Source organism: Astatotilapia calliptera, chromosome 3 (genome assembly GCF_964374335.1).
Source record: "Astatotilapia calliptera chromosome 3, fAstCal68.1, whole genome shotgun sequence".
In the NCBI taxonomy this organism is placed as follows: domain Eukaryota; kingdom Metazoa; phylum Chordata; class Actinopteri; order Cichliformes; family Cichlidae; genus Astatotilapia; species Astatotilapia calliptera.
This window is the reverse complement of record NC_137424.1, coordinates 27,886,050-27,908,966: the sequence shown is the minus strand read 5'-3', so window position 1 is coordinate 27,908,966 and position 22,917 is coordinate 27,886,050.

The following is a 22,917-nucleotide window of genomic DNA, read 5'->3' as shown; positions in this document are numbered from 1 at the left end:
TATGTGGCGACTGTCTATCAAAAGTTACAGCTATCTTTATGACGTTTTCAAAACACGCTTTCTTTCATCAAGACAGTGCGTTTCTCACTGTTACATGCATTTGGATGGGAAACTCGCCCGAAACAAAGTATAGGTTTTCATTATGTGAATAATTTTAAAATCTTAGCTCATACAGCTTTAAAATCTGTTTGCCCAGCACGGGGATATTGAAGTCTATAAGATAAAGCCATAAACATGTTTGTCTGAGTCTTCTATCAAAAGTTACAGCGATTTATATGAAGTTGTTGAAAAACGCTTTCTTTCGCCAATACAATGCGTTTCTCACTGTTACATGCATTTGAATGGGAAACTCACCCGAGACAAAGTATAGGTTTTCATTATGTGAATAATTTTAAAATCTTAGCTCAAACGGCCAAGACAGTGTGATTCTCACTGTTACATGCATTTGAATGGGAAACTCGCCTGAGACAAAGTATAGGTTTTCATTATGTGAATAATTTTAAAATCTTAGCTCAAACGGCTGCAAAACCTGTTTGCCCAGCACGGAGATATTGAGTTTTATAAGATAAAGCCATAAACATGTTTGTCTGAGTCTTCTATCAAAAGTTACAGCGATTTATATGAAGTTGTTCAAAAACGCTTTCTTTCGCCAAGACAATGCGTTTCTCACGGTTACATGCATTTGAATGGGAAACTCGCCTGAAACAAAGTATAGGTTTTCATTATGTGAATAATTTTAAAATCTTAGTTCAAACGGCTGCAAAACCTGTTTGCCCAGCACGGAGATATTGAGTTTTATAAGATAAAGCCATAAACATGTTTGTCTGAGTCTTCTATCAAAAGTTACAGCGATTTATATGAAGTTGTTGAAAAACGCTTTCTTTCGCCAATACAATGCGTTTCTCACTGTTACATGCATTTGAATGGGAAACTCACCTGAGACAAAGTATAGGTTTTCATTATGTGAATAATTTTAAAATCTTAGCTCAAACGGCCAAGACAGTGTGATTCTCACTGTTACATGCATTTGAATGGGAAACTCGCCTGAGACAAAGTATAGGTTTTCATTATGTGAATAATTTTAAAATCTTAGTTCAAACGGCTGCAAAACCTGTTTGCCCAGCACGGGGATATTGAGTTTTATAAGATAAAGCCATAAACATGTTTGTCTGAGTCTTCTATCAAAAGTTACAGCGATTTATATGAAGTTGTTGAAAAACGCTTTCTTTCGCCAAGACAGTGTGTTTCTCACTGTTACATGCATTTGAATGGGAAACTCACCCGAGACAAAGTATAGGTTTTCATTATGTGAATAATTTTAAAATCTTAGCTCAAACGGCTGCAAAACCTGTTTGCCCAGCACGGAGATATTGAGTTTTATAAGATAAAGCCATAAACATGTTTGTCTGAGTCTTCTATCAAAAGTTACAGCGATTTATATGAAGTTGTTGAAAAACGCTTTCTTTCGCCAAGACAGTGTGTTTCTCACTGTTACATGCATTTGAATGGGAAACTCACCCGAGACAAAGTATAGGTTTTCATTATGTGAATAATTTTAAAATCTTAGCTCAAACGGCTGCAAAACCTGTTTGCCCAGCACGGAGATATTGAGTTCTATAAGATAAAGCCATAAACATGTTTGTCTGAGACCTCTATCACAAGTTACAGCGATTTATATGAAGTTGTTGAAAAACGCTTTCTTTCGCCAAGACAATGCGTTTCTCACGGTTACATGCATTTGAATGGGAAACTCGCCTGAGACAAAGTATAGGTTTTCATTATGTGAATAATTTTAAAATCTTAGCTCAAACGGCTGCAAAACCTGTTTTCCCAGCACGGAGATATTGAGTTTTATAAGATAAAGCCATAAACATGTTTGTCTGAGTCTTCTATCAAAAGTTACAGCGATTTATATGAAGTTGTTGAAAAACGCTTTCTTTCGCCAAGACAGTGTGTTTCTCACTGTTACATGCATTTGAATGGGAAACTCACCCGAGACAAAGTATAGGTTTTCATTATGTGAATAATTTTAAAATCTTAGCTCAAACGGCTGCAAAACCTGTTTGCCCAGCACGGAGATATTGAGTTTTATAAGATAAAGCCATAAACATGTTTGTCTGAGTCTTCTATCAAAAGTTACAGCGATTTATATGAAGTTGTTCAAAAACGCTTTCTTTCGCCAAGACAATGCGTTTCTCACGGTTACATGCATTTGAATGGGAAACTCGCCTGAAACAAAGTATAGGTTTTCATTATGTGAATAATTTTAAAATCTTAGTTCAAACGGCTGCAAAACCTGTTTGCCCAGCACGGAGATATTGAGTTTTATAAGATAAAGCCATAAACATGTTTGTCTGAGTCTTCTATCAAAAGTTACAGCGATTTATATGAAGTTGTTGAAAAACGCTTTCTTTCGCCAATACAATGCGTTTCTCACTGTTACATGCATTTGAATGGGAAACTCACCCGAGACAAAGTATAGGTTTTCATTATGTGAATAATTTTAAAATCTTAGCTCAAACGGCCAAGACAGTGTGATTCTCACGGTTACATGCATTTGAATGGGAAACTCGCCTGAAACAAAGTATAGGTTTTCATTATGTGAATAATTTTAAAATCTTAGCTCAACGGCTGCAAAACCTGTTTGCCCAGCACGGAGATATTGAGTTTTATAAGATAAAGCCATAAACATGTTTGTCTGAGTCTTCTATCAAAAGTTACAGCGATTTATATGAAGTTGTTCAAAAACGCTTTCTTTCGCCAAGACAATGCGTTTCTCACGGTTACATGCATTTGAATGGGAAACTCGCCTCAGACAAAGTATAGGTTTTCATTATGTGAATAATTTTAAAATCTTAGCTCAAACGGCTGCAAAACCTGTTTTCCCAGCACGGAGATATTGAGTTTTATAAGATAAAGCCATAAACATGTTTGTCTGAGTCTTCTATCAAAAGTTACAGCGATTTATATGAAGTTGTTGAAAAACGCTTTCTTTCGCCAAGACAGTGTGTTTCTCACTGTTACATGCATTTGAATGGGAAACTCGCCTGAGACAAAGTATAGGTTTTCATTATGTGAATAATTTTAAAATCTTAGCTCAAACGGCCAAGACAGTGTGATTCTCACTGTTACATGCATTTGAATGGGAAACTCGCCTGAGACAAAGTATAGGTTTTCATTATGTGAATAATTTTAAAATCTTAGCTCAACGGCTGCAAAACCTGTTTGCCCAGCACGGAGATATTGAGTTTTATAAGATAAAGCCATAAACATGTTTGTCTGAGTCTTCTATCAAAAGTTACAGCGATTTATATGAAGTTGTTGAAAAACGCTTTATTTCGTAAATACAATGCGTTTCTCACTGTTACATGCATTTGAATGGGAAACTCACCCGAGACAAAGTATAGGTTTTCATTATGTGAATAATTTTAAAATCTTAGCTCAAACGGCTGCAAAACCTGTTTGCCCAGCACGGGGATAATGAGTTCTATAAGATAAAGCCATAAACATGTTTGTCTGAGTCTTCTATCAAAAGTTACAGCGATTTATATGAAGTTGTTCAAAAACGCTTTCTTTCGCCAAGACAATGCGTTTCTCACGGTTACATGCATTTGAATGGGAAACTCGCCTGAAACAAAGTATAGGTTTTCATTATGTGAATAATTTTAAAATCTTAGCTCAACGGCTGCAAAACCTGTTTGCCCAGCACGGGGATAATGAGTTCTATAAGATAAAGCCATAAACATGTTTGTCTGAGTCTTCTATCAAAAGTTACAGCGATTTATATGAAGTTGTTCAAAAACGCTTTCTTTCGCCAATACAATGCGTTTCTCACGGTTACATGCATTTGAATGGGAAACTCGCCTGAGACAAAGTATAGGTTTTCATTATGTGAATAATTTTAAAATCTTAGCTCAAACGGCTGCAAAACCTGTTTGCCCAGCACGGAGATATTGAGTTTTATAAGATAAAGCCATAAACATGTGTGTCTGAGACCTCTATCAAAAGTTACAGCGATTTATATGAAGTTGTTGAAAAACGCTTTCTTTCGCCAAGACAGTGTGTTTCTCACGGTTACATGCATTTGAATGGGAAACTCGCCTGAAACAAAGTATAGGTTTTCATTATGTGAATAATTTTAAAATCTTAGCTCAAACGGCCAAGACAGTGTGTTTCTCACGGTTACATGCATTTGAATGGGAAACTCGCCTGAAACAAAGTATAGGTTTTCATTATGTGAATAATTTTAAAATCTTAGCTCATACAGCTTTAAAATCTGTTTGCCCAGCACGGGGATATTGAGTTCTATAAGATAAAGCCATAAACATGTTTGTCTGAGACCTCTATCAAAAGTTACAGCGATTTATATGAAGTTGTTCAAAAACGCTTTCTTTCGCCAAGACAATGCGTTTCTCACGGTTACATGCATTTGAATGGGAAACTCGCCTGAAACAAAGTATAGGTTTTCATTATGTGAATAATTTTAAAATCTTAGCTCAAACGGCTGCAAAACCTGTTTGCCCAGCACGGAGATATTGAGTTTTATAAGATAAAGCCATAAACATGTTTGTCTGAGTCTTCTATCAAAAGTTACAGCGATTTATATGAAGTTGTTCAAAAACGCTTTCTTTCGCCAATACAATGCGTTTCTCACGGTTACATGCATTTGAATGGGAAACTCGCCTGAGACAAAGTATAGGTTTTCATTATGTGAATAATTTTAAAATCTTAGCTCAAACGGCTGCAAAACCTGTTTGCCCAGCACGGAGATATTGAGTTTTATAAGATAAAGCCATAAACATGTGTGTCTGAGACCTCTATCAAAAGTTACAGCGATTTATATGAAGTTGTTGAAAAACGCTTTCTTTCGCCAAGACAGTGTGTTTCTCACGGTTACATGCATTTGAATGGGAAACTCGCCTGAAACAAAGTATAGGTTTTCATTATGTGAATAATTTTAAAATCTTAGCTCATACAGCTTTAAAATCTGTTTGCCCAGCACGGGGATATTGAGTTCTATAAGATAAAGCCATAAACATGTTTGTCTGAGACCTCTATCAAAAGTTACAGCGATTTATATGAAGTTGTTCAAAAACGCTTTCTTTCGCCAATACAATGCGTTTCTCACGGTTACATGCATTTGAATGGGAAACTCGCCTGAGACAAAGTATAGGTTTTCATTATGTGAATAATTTTAAAATCTTAGCTCAAACGGCTGCAAAACCTGTTTGCCCAGCACGGAGATATTGAGTTTTATAAGATAAAGCCATAAACATGTGTGTCTGAGACCTCTATCAAAAGTTACAGCGATTTATATGAAGTTGTTGAAAAACGCTTTCTTTCGCCAAGACAGTGTGTTTCTCACGGTTACATGCATTTGAATGGGAAACTCGCCTGAAACAAAGTATAGGTTTTCATTATGTGAATAATTTTAAAATCTTAGCTCAAACGGCCAAGACAGTGTGTTTCTCACGGTTACATGCATTTGAATGGGAAACTCGCCTGAAACAAAGTATAGGTTTTCATTATGTGAATAATTTTAAAATCTTAGCTCATACAGCTTTAAAATCTGTTTGCCCAGCACGGGGATATTGAGTTCTATAAGATAAAGCCATAAACATGTTTGTCTGAGACCTCTATCAAAAGTTACAGCGATTTATATGAAGTTGTTCAAAAACGCTTTCTTTCGCCAAGACAATGCGTTTCTCACGGTTACATGCATTTGAATGGGAAACTCGCCTGAAACAAAGTATAGGTTTTCATTATGTGAATAATTTTAAAATCTTAGCTCAAACGGCTGCAAAACCTGTTTGCCCAGCACGGAGATATTGAGTTTTATAAGATAAAGCCATAAACATGTTTGTCTGAGTCTTCTATCAAAAGTTACAGCGATTTATATGAAGTTGTTCAAAAACGCTTTCTTTCGCCAAGACAATGCGTTTCTCACGGTTACATGCATTTGAATGGGAAACTCGCCTGAAACAAAGTATAGGTTTTCATTATGTGAATAATTTTAAAATCTTAGCTCAACGGCTGCAAAACCTGTTTGCCCAGCACGGGGATAATGAGTTCTATAAGATAAAGCCATAAACATGTTTGTCTGAGTCTTCTATCAAAAGTTACAGCGATTTATATGAAGTTGTTCAAAAACGCTTTCTTTCGCCAATACAATGCGTTTCTCACGGTTACATGCATTTGAATGGGAAACTCGCCTGAGACAAAGTATAGGTTTTCATTATGTGAATAATTTTAAAATCTTAGCTCAAACGGCTGCAAAACCTGTTTGCCCAGCACGGAGATATTGAGTTTTATAAGATAAAGCCATAAACATGTGTGTCTGAGACCTCTATCAAAAGTTACAGCGATTTATATGAAGTTGTTGAAAAACGCTTTCTTTCGCCAAGACAGTGTGTTTCTCACGGTTACATGCATTTGAATGGGAAACTCGCCTGAAACAAAGTATAGGTTTTCATTATGTGAATAATTTTAAAATCTTAGCTCATACAGCTTTAAAATCTGTTTGCCCAGCACGGGGATATTGAGTTCTATAAGATAAAGCCATAAACATGTTTGTCTGAGACCTCTATCAAAAGTTACAGCGATTTATATGAAGTTGTTCAAAAACGCTTTCTTTCGCCAAGACAATGCGTTTCTCACGGTTACATGCATTTGAATGGGAAACTCGCCTGAAACAAAGTATAGGTTTTCATTATGTGAATAATTTTAAAATCTTAGCTCAAACGGCTGCAAAACCTGTTTGCCCAGCACGGAGATATTGAGTTTTATAAGATAAAGCCATAAACATGTTTGTCTGAGTCTTCTATCAAAAGTTACAGCGATTTATATGAAGTTGTTCAAAAACGCTTTCTTTCGCCAAGACAATGCGTTTCTCACGGTTACATGCATTTGAATGGGAAACTCGCCTGAAACAAAGTATAGGTTTTCATTATGTGAATAATTTTAAAATCTTAGCTCAAACGGCTGCAAAACCTGTTTGCCAAGCACGGGGATAATGAGTTCTATAAGATAAAGCCATAAACATGTTTGTCTGAGTCTTCTATCAAAAATTACAGCGATTTATATGAAGTTGTTCAAAAACGCTTTCTTTCGCCAATACAATGCGTTTCTCACGGTTACATGCATTTGAATGGGAAACTCGCCTGAAACAAAGTATAGGTTTTCATTATGTGAATAATTTTAAAATCTTAGCTCAAACGGCTGCAAAACCTGTTTGCCCAGCACGGGGATATTGAGTTTTATAAGATAAAGCCATAAACATGTTTGTCTGAGTCTTCTATCAAAAGTTACAGCGATTTATATGAAGTTGTTCAAAAACGCTTTCTTTCGCCAAGACAATGCGTTTCTCACGGTTACATGCATTTGAATGGGAAACTCGCCTGAAACAAAGTATAGGTTTTCATTATGTGAATAATTTTAAAATCTTAGCTCAAACGGCTGCAAAACCTGTTTGCCCAGCACGGAGATATTGAGTTTTATAAGATAAAGCCATGAACATATTTGTCTGAGTCTTCTATCAAAAGTTACAGCGATTTATATGAAGTTGTTCAAAAACGCTTTATTTCGCCAATACAATGCGTTTCTCACGGTTACATGCATTTGAATAGGAAACTCACCCGAGACAAAGTATAGGTTTTCATTATGTGAATAATTTTAAAATCTTAGCTCAAACGGCCAAGACAGTGTGATTCTCACTGTTACATGCATTTGAATGGGAAACTCGCCTGAGACAAAGTATAGGTTTTCATTATGTGAATAATTTTAAAATCTTAGCTCAAACGGCTGCAAAACCTGTTTGCCCAGCACGGAGATATTGAGTTTTATAAGATAAAGCCATAAACATGTTTGTCTGAGACCTCTATCAAAAGTTACAGCGATTTATATGAAGTTGTTCAAAAACGCTTTCTTTCGCCAATACAATGCGTTTCTCACGGTTACATGCATTTGAATGGGAAACTCGCCTGAGACAAAGTATAGGTTTTCATTATGTGAATAATTTTAAAATCTTAGCTCAAACGGCTGCAAAACCTGTTTGCCCAGCACGGAGATATTGAGTTTTATAAGATAAAGCCATAAACATGTTTGTCTGAGACCTCTATCAAAAGTTACAGCGATTTATATGAAGTTGTTCACAAACGCTTTCTTTCGCCAAGACAGTGTGTTTCTCACGGTTACATGCATTTGAATGGGAAACTCGCCTGAAACAAAGTATAGGTTTTCATTATGTGAATAATTTTAAAATCTTAGCTCAAACGGCTGCAAAACCTGTTTGCCCAGCACGGAGATATTGAGTTCTATAAGATAAAGCCATAAACATGTTTGTCTGAGTCTTCTATCAAAAGTTACAGCGATTTATATGAAGTTGTTCAAAAACGCTTTCTTTCGCCAAGACAATGCGTTTCTCACTGTTACATGCATTTGAATGGGAAACTCGCCCGAGACAAAGTATAGGTTTTCATTATGTGAATAATTTTAAAATCTTAGCTCAAACGGCTGCAAAACCTGTTTGCCCAGCACGGAGATATTGAGTTTTATAAGATAAAGCCATAAACATGTTTGTCTGAGACCTCTATCAAAAGTTACAGCGATTTATATGAAGTTGTTCACAAACGTTTTCTTTCGCCAAGACAGTGTGTTTCTCACGGTTACATGCATTTGAATGGGAAACTCGCCCGAGACAAAGTATAGGTTTTCATTATGTGAATAATTTTAAAATCTTAGCTCAAACGGCTGCAAAACCTGTTTGCCCAGCACGGAGATATTGAGTTTTATAAGATAAAGCCATAAACATGTTTGTCTGAGTCTTCTATCAAAAGTTACAGCGATTTATATGAAGTTGTTCAAAAACGCTTTCTTTCGCCAAGACAATGCGTTTCTCACTGTTACATGCATTTGAATGGGAAACTCGCCCGAGACAAAGTATAGGTTTTCATTATGTGAATAATTTTAAAATCTTAGCTCAAACGGCTGCAAAACCTGTTTGCCCAGCACGGAGATATTGAGTTCTATAAGATAAAGCCATAAACATGTTTGTCTGAGTCTTCTATCAAAAGTTACAGCGATTTATATGAAGTTGTTCAAAAACGCTTTCTTTCGCCAAGACAATGCGTTTCTCACTGTTACATGCATTTGAATGGGAAACTCGCCCGAGACAAAGTATAGGTTTTCATTATGTGAATAATTTTAAAATCTTAGCTCAAACGGCTGCAAAACCTGTTTGCCCAGCACGGAGATATTGAGTTTTATAAGATAAAGCCATAAACATGTTTGTCTGAGACCTCTATCAAAAGTTACAGCGATTTATATGAAGTTGTTCACAAACGGTTTCTTTCGCCAAGACAGTGTGTTTCTCACGGTTACATGCATTTGAATGGGAAACTCGCCCGAGACAAAGTATAGGTTTTCATTATGTGAATAATTTTAAAATCTTAGCTCAAACGGCTGCAAAACCTGTTTGCCCAGCACGGAGATATTGAGTTTTATAAGATAAAGCCATAAACATGTTTGTCTGAGACCTCTATCAAAAGTTACAGCGATTTATATGAAGTTGTTGAAAAACGCTTTCTTTCGCCAAGACAGTGTGTTTCTCACGGTTACATGCATTTGAATGGGAAACTCGCCTGAAACAAAGTATAGGTTTTCATTATGTGAATAATTTTAAAATCTTAGCTCAAACGGCTGCAAAACCTGTTTGCCCAGCACGGGGATATTGAGTTTTATACGATAAAGCCATGAACATGTTTGTCTGAGTCTTCTATCAAAAGTTACAGCGATTTATATGAAGTTGTTCAAAAACGCTTTCTTTCGCCAAGACAATGCGTTTCTCACTGTTACATGCATTTGAATGGGAAACTCGCCCGAGACAAAGTATAGGTTTTCATTATGTGAATAATTTTAAAATCTTAGCTCAAACGGCTGCAAAACCTGTTTGCCCAGCACGGAGATATTGAGTTTTATAAGATAAAGCCATAAACATGTTTGTCTGAGACCTCTATCAAAGGTTACAGCGATTTATATGAAGTTGTTCAAAAACGCTTTCTTTCGCCAATACAATGCGTTTCTCACGGTTACATGCATTTGAATGGGAAACTCGCCTGAAACAAAGTATAGGTTTTCATTATGTGAATAATTTTAAAATCTTAGCTCAAACTGCTGCAAAACCTGTTTGCCCAGCACGGAGATATTGAGTTTTATAAGATAAAGCCATAAACATGTTTGTCTGAGACCTCTATCAAAAGTTACAGCGATTTATATGAAGTTGTTCACAAACGCTTTCTTTTGCCAAGACAATGTGTTTCTCACGGTTACATGCATTTGAATGGGAAACTCGCCTGAAACAAAGTATAGGTTTTCATTATGTGAATAATTTTAAAATCTTAGCTCAAACGGCTGCAAAACCTGTTTGCCCAGCACGGAGATATTGAGTTTTATAAGATAAAGCCATAAACATGTTTGTCTGAGACCTCTATCAAAAGTTACAGCGATTTATATGAAGTTGTTGAAAAACGCTTTCTTTCGCCAATACAATGCGTTTCTCACGGTTACATGCATTTGAATGGGAAACTCGCCTGAAACAAAGTATAGGTTTTCATTATGTGAATAATTTTAAAATCTTAGCTCAAACTGCTGCAAAACCTGTTTGCCCAGCACGGAGATATTGAGTTTTATAAGATAAAGCCATAAACATGTTTGTCTGAGACCTCTATCAAAAGTTACAGCGATTTATATGAAGTTGTTCACAAACGCTTTCTTTTGCCAAGACAATGTGTTTCTCACGGTTACATGCATTTGAATGGGAAACTCGCCTGAAACAAAGTATAGGTTTTCATTATGTGAATAATTTTAAAATCTTAGCTCAAACTGCTGCAAAACCTGTTTGCCCAGCACGGAGATATTGAGTTTTATAAGATAAAGCCATAAACATGTTTGTCTGAGACCTCTATCAAAAGTTACAGCGATTTATATGAAGTTGTTGAAAAACGCTTTCTTTCGCCAAGACAGTGTGTTTCTCACTGTTACATGCATTTGAATGGGAAACTCGCCTGAAACAAAGTATAGGTTTTCATTATGTGAATAATTTTAAAATCTTAGCTCAAACTGCTGCAAAACCTGTTTGCCCAGCACGGAGATATTGAGTTTTATAAGATAAAGCCATAAACATGTTTGTCTGAGACCTCTATCAAAAGTTACAGCGATTTATATGAAGTTGTTCACAAACGCTTTCTTTCGCCAAGACAGTGTGTTTCTCACGGTTACATGCATTTGAATGGGAAACTCGCCTGAAACAAAGTATAGGTTTTCATTATGTGAATAATTTTAAAATCTTAGCTCAAACGGCTGCAAAACCTGTTTGCCCAGCACGGAGATATTGAGTTTTATAAGATAAAGCCATAAACATGTTTGTCTGAGACCTCTATCAAAAGTTACAGCGATTTATATGAAGTTGTTGAAAAACGCTTTCTTTCGCCAAGACAGTGTGTTTCTCACTGTTACATGCATTTGAATGGGAAACTCGCCTGAAACAAAGTATAGGTTTTCATTATGTGAATAATTTTAAAATCTTAGCTCAAACTGCTGCAAAACCTGTTTGCCCAGCACGGAGATATTGAGTTTTATAAGATAAAGCCATAAACATGTTTGTCTGAGACCTCTATCAAAAGTTACAGCGATTTATATGAAGTTGTTCACAAACGCTTTCTTTCGCCAAGACAGTGTGTTTCTCACGGTTACATGCATTTGAATGGGAAACTCGCCTGAAACAAAGTATAGGTTTTCATTATGTGAATAATTTTAAAATCTTAGCTCAAACGGCTGCAAAACCTGTTTGCCCAGCACGGAGATATTGAGTTCTATAAGATAAAGCCATAAACATGTTTGTCTGAGTCTTCTATCAAAAGTTACAGCGATTTATATGAAGTTGTTCAAAAACGCTTTCTTTCGCCAAGACAATGCGTTTCTCACTGTTACATGCATTTGAATGGGAAACTCGCCCGAGACAAAGTATAGGTTTTCATTATGTGAATAATTTTAAAATCTTAGCTCAAACGGCTGCAAAACCTGTTTGCCCAGCACGGAGATATTGAGTTCTATAAGATAAAGCCATAAACATGTTTGTCTGAGTTTTCTATCAAAAGTTACAGCGATTTATATGAAGTTGTTCAAAAACGCTTTCTTTCGCCAAGACAATGCGTTTCTCACTGTTACATGCATTTGAATGGGAAACTCGCCCGAGACAAAGTATAGGTTTTCATTATGTGAATAATTTTAAAATCTTAGCTCAAACGGCTGCAAAACCTGTTTGCCCAGCACGGAGATATTGAGTTTTATAAGATAAAGCCATAAACATGTTTGTCTGAGACCTCTATCAAAAGTTACAGCGATTTATATGAAGTTGTTCACAAACGCTTTCTTTCGCCAAGACAGTGTGTTTCTCACGGTTACATGCATTTGAATGGGAAACTCGCCTGAAACAAAGTATAGGTTTTCATTATGTGAATAATTTTAAAATCTTAGCTCAAACGGCTGCAAAACCTGTTTGCCCAGCACGGAGATATTGAGTTCTATAAGATAAAGCCATAAACATGTTTGTCTGAGTCTTCTATCAAAAGTTACAGCGATTTATATGAAGTTGTTCAAAAACGCTTTCTTTCGCCAAGACAATGCGTTTCTCACTGTTACATGCATTTGAATGGGAAACTCGCCCGAGACAAAGTATAGGTTTTCATTATGTGAATAATTTTAAAATCTTAGCTCAAACGGCTGCAAAACCTGTTTGCCCAGCACGGAGATATTGAGTTTTATAAGATAAAGCCATAAACATGTTTGTCTGAGACCTCTATCAAAAGTTACAGCGATTTATATGAAGTTGTTGAAAAACGCTTTCTTTCGCCAAGACAGTGTGTTTCTCACTGTTACATGCATTTGAATGGGAAACTCGCCTGAAACAAAGTATAGGTTTTCATTATGTGAATAATTTTAAAATCTTAGCTCAAACTGCTGCAAAACCTGTTTGCCCAGCACGGAGATATTGAGTTTTATAAGATAAAGCCATAAACATGTTTGTCTGAGACCTCTATCAAAAGTTACAGCGATTTATATGAAGTTGTTCACAAACGCTTTCTTTCGCCAAGACAGTGTGTTTCTCACGGTTACATGCATTTGAATGGGAAACTCGCCTGAAACAAAGTATAGGTTTTCATTATGTGAATAATTTTAAAATCTTAGCTCAAACGGCTGCAAAACCTGTTTGCCCAGCACGGAGATATTGAGTTCTATAAGATAAAGCCATAAACATGTTTGTCTGAGTCTTCTATCAAAAGTTACAGCGATTTATATGAAGTTGTTCAAAAACGCTTTCTTTCGCCAAGACAATGCGTTTCTCACTGTTACATGCATTTGAATGGGAAACTCGCCCGAGACAAAGTATAGGTTTTCATTATGTGAATAATTTTAAAATCTTAGCTCAAACGGCTGCAAAACCTGTTTGCCCAGCACGGAGATATTGAGTTCTATAAGATAAAGCCATAAACATGTTTGTCTGAGTTTTCTATCAAAAGTTACAGCGATTTATATGAAGTTGTTCAAAAACGCTTTCTTTCGCCAAGACAATGCGTTTCTCACTGTTACATGCATTTGAATGGGAAACTCGCCCGAGACAAAGTATAGGTTTTCATTATGTGAATAATTTTAAAATCTTAGCTCAAACGGCTGCAAAACCTGTTTGCCCAGCACGGAGATATTGAGTTTTATAAGATAAAGCCATAAACATGTTTGTCTGAGACCTCTATCAAAAGTTACAGCGATTTATATGAAGTTGTTCACAAACGCTTTCTTTCGCCAAGACAGTGTGTTTCTCACGGTTACATGCATTTGAATGGGAAACTCGCCTGAAACAAAGTATAGGTTTTCATTATGTGAATAATTTTAAAATCTTAGCTCAAACGGCTGCAAAACCTGTTTGCCCAGCACGGAGATATTGAGTTCTATAAGATAAAGCCATAAACATGTTTGTCTGAGTCTTCTATCAAAAGTTACAGCGATTTATATGAAGTTGTTCAAAAACGCTTTCTTTCGCCAAGACAATGTGTTTCTCACTGTTACATGCATTTGAATGGGAAACTCGCCCGAGACAAAGTATAGGTTTTCATTATGTGAATAATTTTAAAATCTTAGCTCAAACGGCTGCAAAACCTGTTTGCCCAGCACGGAGATATTGAGTTTTATAAGATAAAGCCATAAACATGTTTGTCTGAGACCTCTATCAAAAGTTACAGCGATTTATATGAAGTTGTTCACAAACGCTTTCTTTCGCCAAGACAGTGTGTTTCTCACGGTTACATGCATTTGAATGGGAAACTCGCCTGAGACAAAGTATAGGTTTTCATTATGTGAATAATTTTAAAATCTTAGCTCAAACGGCTGCAAAACCTGTTTGCCCAGCACGGAGATATTGAGTTTTATACGATAAAGCCATAAACATGTTTGTCTGAGTCTTCTATCAAAAGTTACAGCGATTTATATGAAGTTGTTCAAAAACGCTTTCTTTCGCCAAGACAATGCGTTTCTCACTGTTACATGCATTTGAATGGGAAACTCGCCCGAGACAAAGTATAGGTTTTCATTATGTGAATAATTTTAAAATCTTAGCTCAAACGGCTGCAAAACCTGTTTGCCCAGCACGGAGATATTGAGTTTTATAAGATAAAGCCATAAACATGTTTGTCTGAGACCTCTATCAAAAGTTACAGCGATTTATATGAAGTTGTACAAAAACGCTTTCTTTCGCCAAGACAATGTGTTTCTCACGGTTACATGCATTTGAATGGGAAACTCGCCCGAGACAAAGTATAGGTTTTCATTATGTGAATAATTTTAAAATCTTAGCTCAAACGGCTGCAAAACCTGTTTGCCCAGCACGGAGATATTGAGTTTTATAAGATAAAGCCATAAACATGTTTGTCTGAGACCTCTATCAAAGGTTACAGCGATTTATATGAAGTTGTTCAAAAACGCTTTCTTTCGCCAATACAATGCGTTTCTCACGGTTACATGCATTTGAATGGGAAACTCGCCCGAGACAAAGTATAGGTTTTCATTATGTGAATAATTTTAAAATCTTAGCTCAAACGGCTGCAAAACCTGTTTGCCCAGCACGGAGATATTGAGTTTTATAAGATAAAGCCATAAACATGTTTGTCTGAGACCTCTATCAAAGGTTACAGCGATTTATATGAAGTTGTTCAAAAACGCTTTCTTTCGCCAATACAATGCGTTTCTCACGGTTACATGCATTTGAATGGGAAACTCGCCTGAAACAAAGTATAGGTTTTCATTATGTGAATAATTTTAAAATCTTAGCTCAAACTGCTGCAAAACCTGTTTGCCCAGCACGGAGATATTGAGTTTTATAAGATAAAGCCATAAACATGTTTGTCTGAGACCTCTATCAAAAGTTACAGCGATTTATATGAAGTTGTTGAAAAACGCTTTCTTTTGCCAAGACAATGTGTTTCTCACGGTTACATGCATTTGAATGGGAAACTCGCCTGAAACAAAGTATAGGTTTTCATTATGTGAATAATTTTAAAATCTTAGCTCAAACGGCTGCAAAACCTGTTTGCCCAGCACGGAGATATTGAGTTTTATAAGATAAAGCCATAAACATGTTTGTCTGAGACCTCTATCAAAAGTTACAGCGATTTATATGAAGTTGTTCAAAAACGCTTTCTTTCGCCAAGACAATGTGTTTCTCACGGTTACATGCATTTGAATGGGAAACTCGCCCGAGACAAAGTATAGGTTTTCATTATGTGAATAATTTTAAAATCTTAGCTCAAACGGCTGCAAAACCTGTTTGCCCAGCACGGAGATATTGAGTTTTATAAGACAAAGCCATAAACATGTTTGTCTGAGACCTCTATCAAAAGTTACAGCGATTTATATGAAGTTGTTGAAAAACGCTTTCTTTCGCCAAGACAGTGTGTTTCTCACTGTTACATGCATTTGAATGGGAAACTCGCCTGAAACAAAGTATAGGTTTTCATTATGTGAATAATTTTAAAATCTTAGCTCAAACTGCTGCAAAACCTGTTTGCCCAGCACGGAGATATTGAGTTTTATAAGATAAAGCCATAAACATGTTTGTCTGAGACCTCTATCAAAAGTTACAGCGATTTATATGAAGTTGTTCACAAACGCTTTCTTTTGCCAAGGCAATGTGTTTCTCACGGTTACATGCATTTGAATGGGAAACTCGCCTGAAACAAAGTATAGGTTTTCATTATGTGAATAATTTTAAAATCTTAGCTCAAACGGCTGCAAAACCTGTTTGCCCAGCACGGAGATATTGAGTTCTATAAGATAAAGCCATAAACATGTTTGTCTGAGTCTTCTATCAAAAGTTACAGCGATTTATATGAAGTTGTTCACAAACGCTTTCTTTTGCCAAGACAATGTGTTTCTCACGGTTACATGCATTTGAATGGGAAACTCGCCTGAAACAAAGTATAGGTTTTCATTATGTGAATAATTTTAAAATCTTAGCTCAAACGGCTGCAAAACCTGTTTGCCCAGCACGGGGATATTGAGTTTTATAAGATAAAGCCATAAACATGTTTGTCTGAGTCTTCTATCAAAAGTTACAGCGATTTATATGAAGTTGTTCAAAAACGCTTTCTTTCGCCAAGACAGTGTGTTTCTCACTGTTACATGCATTTGAATGGGAAACTCGCCCGAGACAAAGTATAGGTTTTCATTATGTGAATAATTTTAAAATCTTAGCTCAAACGGCTGCAAAACCTGTTTGCCCAGCACGGGGATATTGAGTTTTATAAGATAAAGCCATAAACATGTTTGTCTGAGACCTCTATCAAAGGTTACAGCGATTTATATGAAGTTGTTCAAAAACGCTTTCTTTCGCCAAGACAATGCGTTTCTCACGGTTACATGCATTTGAATGGGAAACTCGCCTGAAACAAAGTATAGGTTTTCATTATGTGAATAATTTTAAAATCTTAGCTCAAACTGCTGCAAAACCTGTTTGCCCAGCACGGAGATATTGAGTTTTATAAGATAAAGCCATAAACATGTTTGTCTGAGACCTCTATCAAAAGTTACAGCGATTTATATGAAGTTGTTCACAAACGCTTTCTTTTGCCAAGACAATGTGTTTCTCACGGTTACATGCATTTGAATGGGAAACTCGCCTGAAACAAAGTATAGGTTTTCATTATGTGAATAATTTTAAAATCTTAGCTCAAACGGCTGCAAAACCTGTTTGCCCAGCACGGAGATATTGAGTTTTATAAGATAAAGCCATAAACATGTTTGTCTGAGTCTTCTATCAAAAGTTACAGCGATTTATATGAAGTTGTTGAAAAATGCTTTCTTTCGCCAAGATAGTGTGTTTCTCACTGTTACATGCATTTGAATGGGAAACTCGCCTGAGACAAAGTATAGGTTTTCATTATGTGAATAATTTTAAAATCTTAGCTCAAACGGCTGCAAAACCTGTTTGCCCAGCACGGAGATATTGAGTTTTATAAGATAAAGCCATAAACATGTTTGTCTGAGACCTCTATCAAAAGTTACAGCGATTTATATGAAGTTGTTCAAAAACGCTTTCTTTCGCCAATACAATGCGTTTCTCACGGTTACATGCATTTGAATTGGAAACTCGCCTGAGACAAAGTATAGGTTTTCATTATGTGAATAATTTTAAAATCTTAGCTCAAACGGCTGCAAAACCTGTTTGCCCAGCACGGAGATATTGAGTTTTATAAGATAAAGCCATAAACATGTTTGTCTGAGTCTTCTATCAAAAGTTACAGCGATTTATATGAAGTTGTTCAAAAACGTTTTCTTTCGCCAAGACAATGCGTTTCTCACGGTTACATGCATTTGAATGGGAAACTCGCCTGAAACAAAGTATAGGTTTTCATTATGTGAATAATTTTAAAATCTTAGCTCAAACGGCTGCAAAACCTGTTTGCCCAGCACGGAGATATTGAGTTCTATAAGATAAAGCCATAAACATGTTTGTCTGAGTCTTCTATCAAAAGTTACAGCGATTTATATGAAGTTGTTGAAAAACGCTTTCTTTCGCCAAGACAATGCGTTTCTCACTGTTACATGCATTTGAATGGGAAACTCGCCCGAGACAAAGTATAGGTTTTCATTATGTGAATAATTTTAAAATCTTAGCTCAAACGGCTGCAAAACCTGTTTGCCCAGCACGGAGATATTGAGTTCTATAAGATAAAGCCATAAACATGTTTGTCTGAGTCTTCTATCAAAAGTTACAGCGATTTATATGAAGTTGTTCAAAAACGCTTTCTTTCGCCAAGACAATGCGTTTCTCACTGTTACATGCATTTGAATGGGAAACTCGCCCGAGACAAAGTATAGGTTTTCATTATGTGAATAATTTTAAAATCTTAGCTCAAACGGCTGCAAAACCTGTTTGCCCAGCACTGAGATATTGAGTTTTATAAGATAAAGCCATAAACATGTTTGTCTGAGACCTCTATCAAAAGTTACAGCGATTTATATGAAGTTGTTCACAAACGCTTTCTTTCGCCAAGACAGTGTGTTTCTCACGGTTACATGCATTTGAATGGGAAACTCGCCTGAAACAAAGTATAGGTTTTCATTATGTGAATAATTTTAAAATCTTAGCTCAAACGGCTGCAAAACCTGTTTGCCCAGCACGGAGATATTGAGTTCTATAAGATAAAGCCATAAACATGTTTGTCTGAGTCTTCTATCAAAAGTTACAGCGATTTATATGAAGTTGTTCAAAAACGCTTTCTTTCGCCAAGACAATGCGTTTCTCACGGTTACATGCATTTGAATGGGAAACTCGCCTGAAACAAAGTATAGGTTTTCATTATGTGAATAATTTTAAAATCTTAGCTCAACGGCTGCAAAACCTGTTTGCCCAGCACGGGGATAATGAGTTCTATAAGATAAAGCCATAAACATGTTTGTCTGAGTCTTCTATCAAAAGTTACAGCGATTTATATGAAGTTGTTCAAAAACGCTTTCTTTCGCCAATACAATGCGTTTCTCACGGTTACATGCATTTGAATGGGAAACTCGCCTGAGACAAAGTATAGGTTTTCATTATGTGAATAATTTTAAAATCTTAGCTCAAACGGCTGCAAAACCTGTTTGCCCAGCACGGAGATATTGAGTTTTATAAGATAAAGCCATAAACATGTGTGTCTGAGACCTCTATCAAAAGTTACAGCGATTTATATGAAGTTGTTCAAAAACGCTTTCTTTCGCCAAGACAATGCGTTTCTCACGGTTACATGCATTTGAATAGGAAACTCACCCGAGACAAAGTATAGGTTTTCATTATGTGAATAATTTTAAAATCTTAGCTCAAACGGCCAAGACAGTGTGATTCTCACTGTTACATGCATTTGAATGGGAAACTCGCCTGAGACAAAGTATAGGTTTTCATTATGTGAATAATTTTAAAATCTTAGCTCAAACGGCTGCAAAACCTGTTTGCCCAGCACGGAGATATTGAGTTTTATAAGATAAAGCCATAAACATGTTTGTCTGAGACCTCTATCAAAAGTTACAGCGATTTATATGAAGTTGTTCAAAAACGCTTTCTTTCGCCAATACAATGCGTTTCTCACGGTTACATGCATTTGAATGGGAAACTCGCCTGAGACAAAGTATAGGTTTTCATTATGTGAATAATTTTAAAATCTTAGCTCAAACGGCTGCAAAACCTGTTTGCCCAGCACGGAGATATTGAGTTTTATAAGATAAAGCCATAAACATGTTTGTCTGAGACCTCTATCAAAAGTTACAGCGATTTATATGAAGTTGTTCACAAACGCTTTCTTTCGCCAAGACAGTGTGTTTCTCACGGTTACATGCATTTGAATGGGAAACTCGCCTGAAACAAAGTATAGGTTTTCATTATGTGAATAATTTTAAAATCTTAGCTCAAACGGCTGCAAAACCTGTTTGCCCAGCACGGAGATATTGAGTTCTATAAGATAAAGCCATAAACATGTTTGTCTGAGTCTTCTATCAAAAGTTACAGCGATTTATATGAAGTTGTTCAAAAACGCTTTCTTTCGCCAAGACAATGCGTTTCTCACTGTTACATGCATTTGAATGGGAAACTCGCCCGAGACAAAGTATAGGTTTTCATTATGTGAATAATTTTAAAATCTTAGCTCAAACGGCTGCAAAACCTGTTTGCCCAGCACGGAGATATTGAGTTTTATAAGATAAAGCCATAAACATGTTTGTCTGAGACCTCTATCAAAAGTTACAGCGATTTATATGAAGTTGTTCACAAACGTTTTCTTTCGCCAAGACAGTGTGTTTCTCACGGTTACATGCATTTGAATGGGAAACTCGCCCGAGACAAAGTATAGGTTTTCATTATGTGAATAATTTTAAAATCTTAGCTCAAACGGCTGCAAAACCTGTTTGCCCAGCACGGAGATATTGAGTTTTATAAGATAAAGCCATAAACATGTTTGTCTGAGTCTTCTATCAAAAGTTACAGCGATTTATATGAAGTTGTTCAAAAACGCTTTCTTTCGCCAAGACAATGCGTTTCTCACTGTTACATGCATTTGAATGGGAAACTCGCCCGAGACAAAGTATAGGTTTTCATTATGTGAATAATTTTAAAATCTTAGCTCAAACGGCTGCAAAACCTGTTTGCCCAGCACGGAGATATTGAGTTCTATAAGATAAAGCCATAAACATGTTTGTCTGAGTCTTCTATCAAAAGTTACAGCGATTTATATGAAGTTGTTCAAAAACGCTTTCTTTCGCCAAGACAATGCGTTTCTCACTGTTACATGCATTTGAATGGGAAACTCGCCCGAGACAAAGTATAGGTTTTCATTATGTGAATAATTTTAAAATCTTAGCTCAAACGGCTGCAAAACCTGTTTGCCCAGCACGGAGATATTGAGTTTTATAAGATAAAGCCATAAACATGTTTGTCTGAGACCTCTATCAAAAGTTACAGCGATTTATATGAAGTTGTTCACAAACGGTTTCTTTCGCCAAGACAGTGTGTTTCTCACGGTTACATGCATTTGAATGGGAAACTCGCCCGAGACAAAGTATAGGTTTTCATTATGTGAATAATTTTAAAATCTTAGCTCAAACGGCTGCAAAACCTGTTTGCCCAGCACGGAGATATTGAGTTTTATAAGATAAAGCCATAAACATGTTTGTCTGAGACCTCTATCAAAAGTTACAGCGATTTATATGAAGTTGTTGAAAAACGCTTTCTTTCGCCAAGACAGTGTGTTTCTCACGGTTACATGCATTTGAATGGGAAACTCGCCTGAAACAAAGTATAGGTTTTCATTATGTGAATAATTTTAAAATCTTAGCTCAAACGGCTGCAAAACCTGTTTGCCCAGCACGGGGATATTGAGTTTTATACGATAAAGCCATGAACATGTTTGTCTGAGTCTTCTATCAAAAGTTACAGCGATTTATATGAAGTTGTTCAAAAACGCTTTCTTTCGCCAAGACAATGCGTTTCTCACTGTTACATGCATTTGAATGGGAAACTCGCCCGAGACAAAGTATAGGTTTTCATTATGTGAATAATTTTAAAATCTTAGCTCAAACGGCTGCAAAACCTGTTTGCCCAGCACGGAGATATTGAGTTTTATAAGATAAAGCCATAAACATGTTTGTATGAGACCTCTATCAAAGGTTACAGCGATTTATATGAAGTTGTTCAAAAACGCTTTCTTTCGCCAATACAATGCGTTTCTCACGGTTACATGCATTTGAATGGGAAACTCGCCTGAAACAAAGTATAGGTTTTCATTATGTGAATAATTTTAAAATCTTAGCTCAAACTGCTGCAAAACCTGTTTGCCCAGCACGGAGATATTGAGTTTTATAAGATAAAGCCATAAACATGTTTGTCTGAGACCTCTATCAAAAGTTACAGCGATTTATATGAAGTTGTTGAAAAACGCTTTCTTTCGCCAATACAATGCGTTTCTCACGGTTACATGCATTTGAATGGGAAACTCGCCTGAAACAAAGTATAGGTTTTCATTATGTGAATAATTTTAAAATCTTAGCTCAAACTGCTGCAAAACCTGTTTGCCCAGCACGGAGATATTGAGTTTTATAAGATAAAGCCATAAACATGTTTGTCTGAGACCTCTATCAAAAGTTACAGCGATTTATATGAAGTTGTTCACAAACGCTTTCTTTTGCCAAGACAATGTGTTTCTCACGGTTACATGCATTTGAATGGGAAACTCGCCTGAAACAAAGTATAGGTTTTCATTATGTGAATAATTTTAAAATCTTAGCTCAAACGGCTGCAAAACCTGTTTGCCCAGCACGGAGATATTGAGTTTTATAAGATAAAGCCATAAACATGTTTGTCTGAGACCTCTATCAAAAGTTACAGCGATTTATATGAAGTTGTTGAAAAACGCTTTCTTTCGCCAAGACAGTGTGTTTCTCACTGTTACATGCATTTGAATGGGAAACTCGCCTGAAACAAAGTATAGGTTTTCATTATGTGAATAATTTTAAAATCTTAGCTCAAACTGCTGCAAAACCTGTTTGCCCAGCACGGAGATATTGAGTTTTATAAGATAAAGCCATAAACATGTTTGTCTGAGACCTCTATCAAAAGTTACAGCGATTTATATGAAGTTGTTCACAAACGGTTTCTTTCGCCAAGACAGTGTGTTTCTCACGGTTACATGCATTTGAATGGGAAACTCGCCTGAAACAAAGTATAGGTTTTCATTATGTGAATAATTTTAAAATCTTAGCTCAAACGGCTGCAAAACCTGTTTGCCCAGCACGGAGATATTGAGTTCTATAAGATAAAGCCATAAACATGTTTGTCTGAGTCTTCTA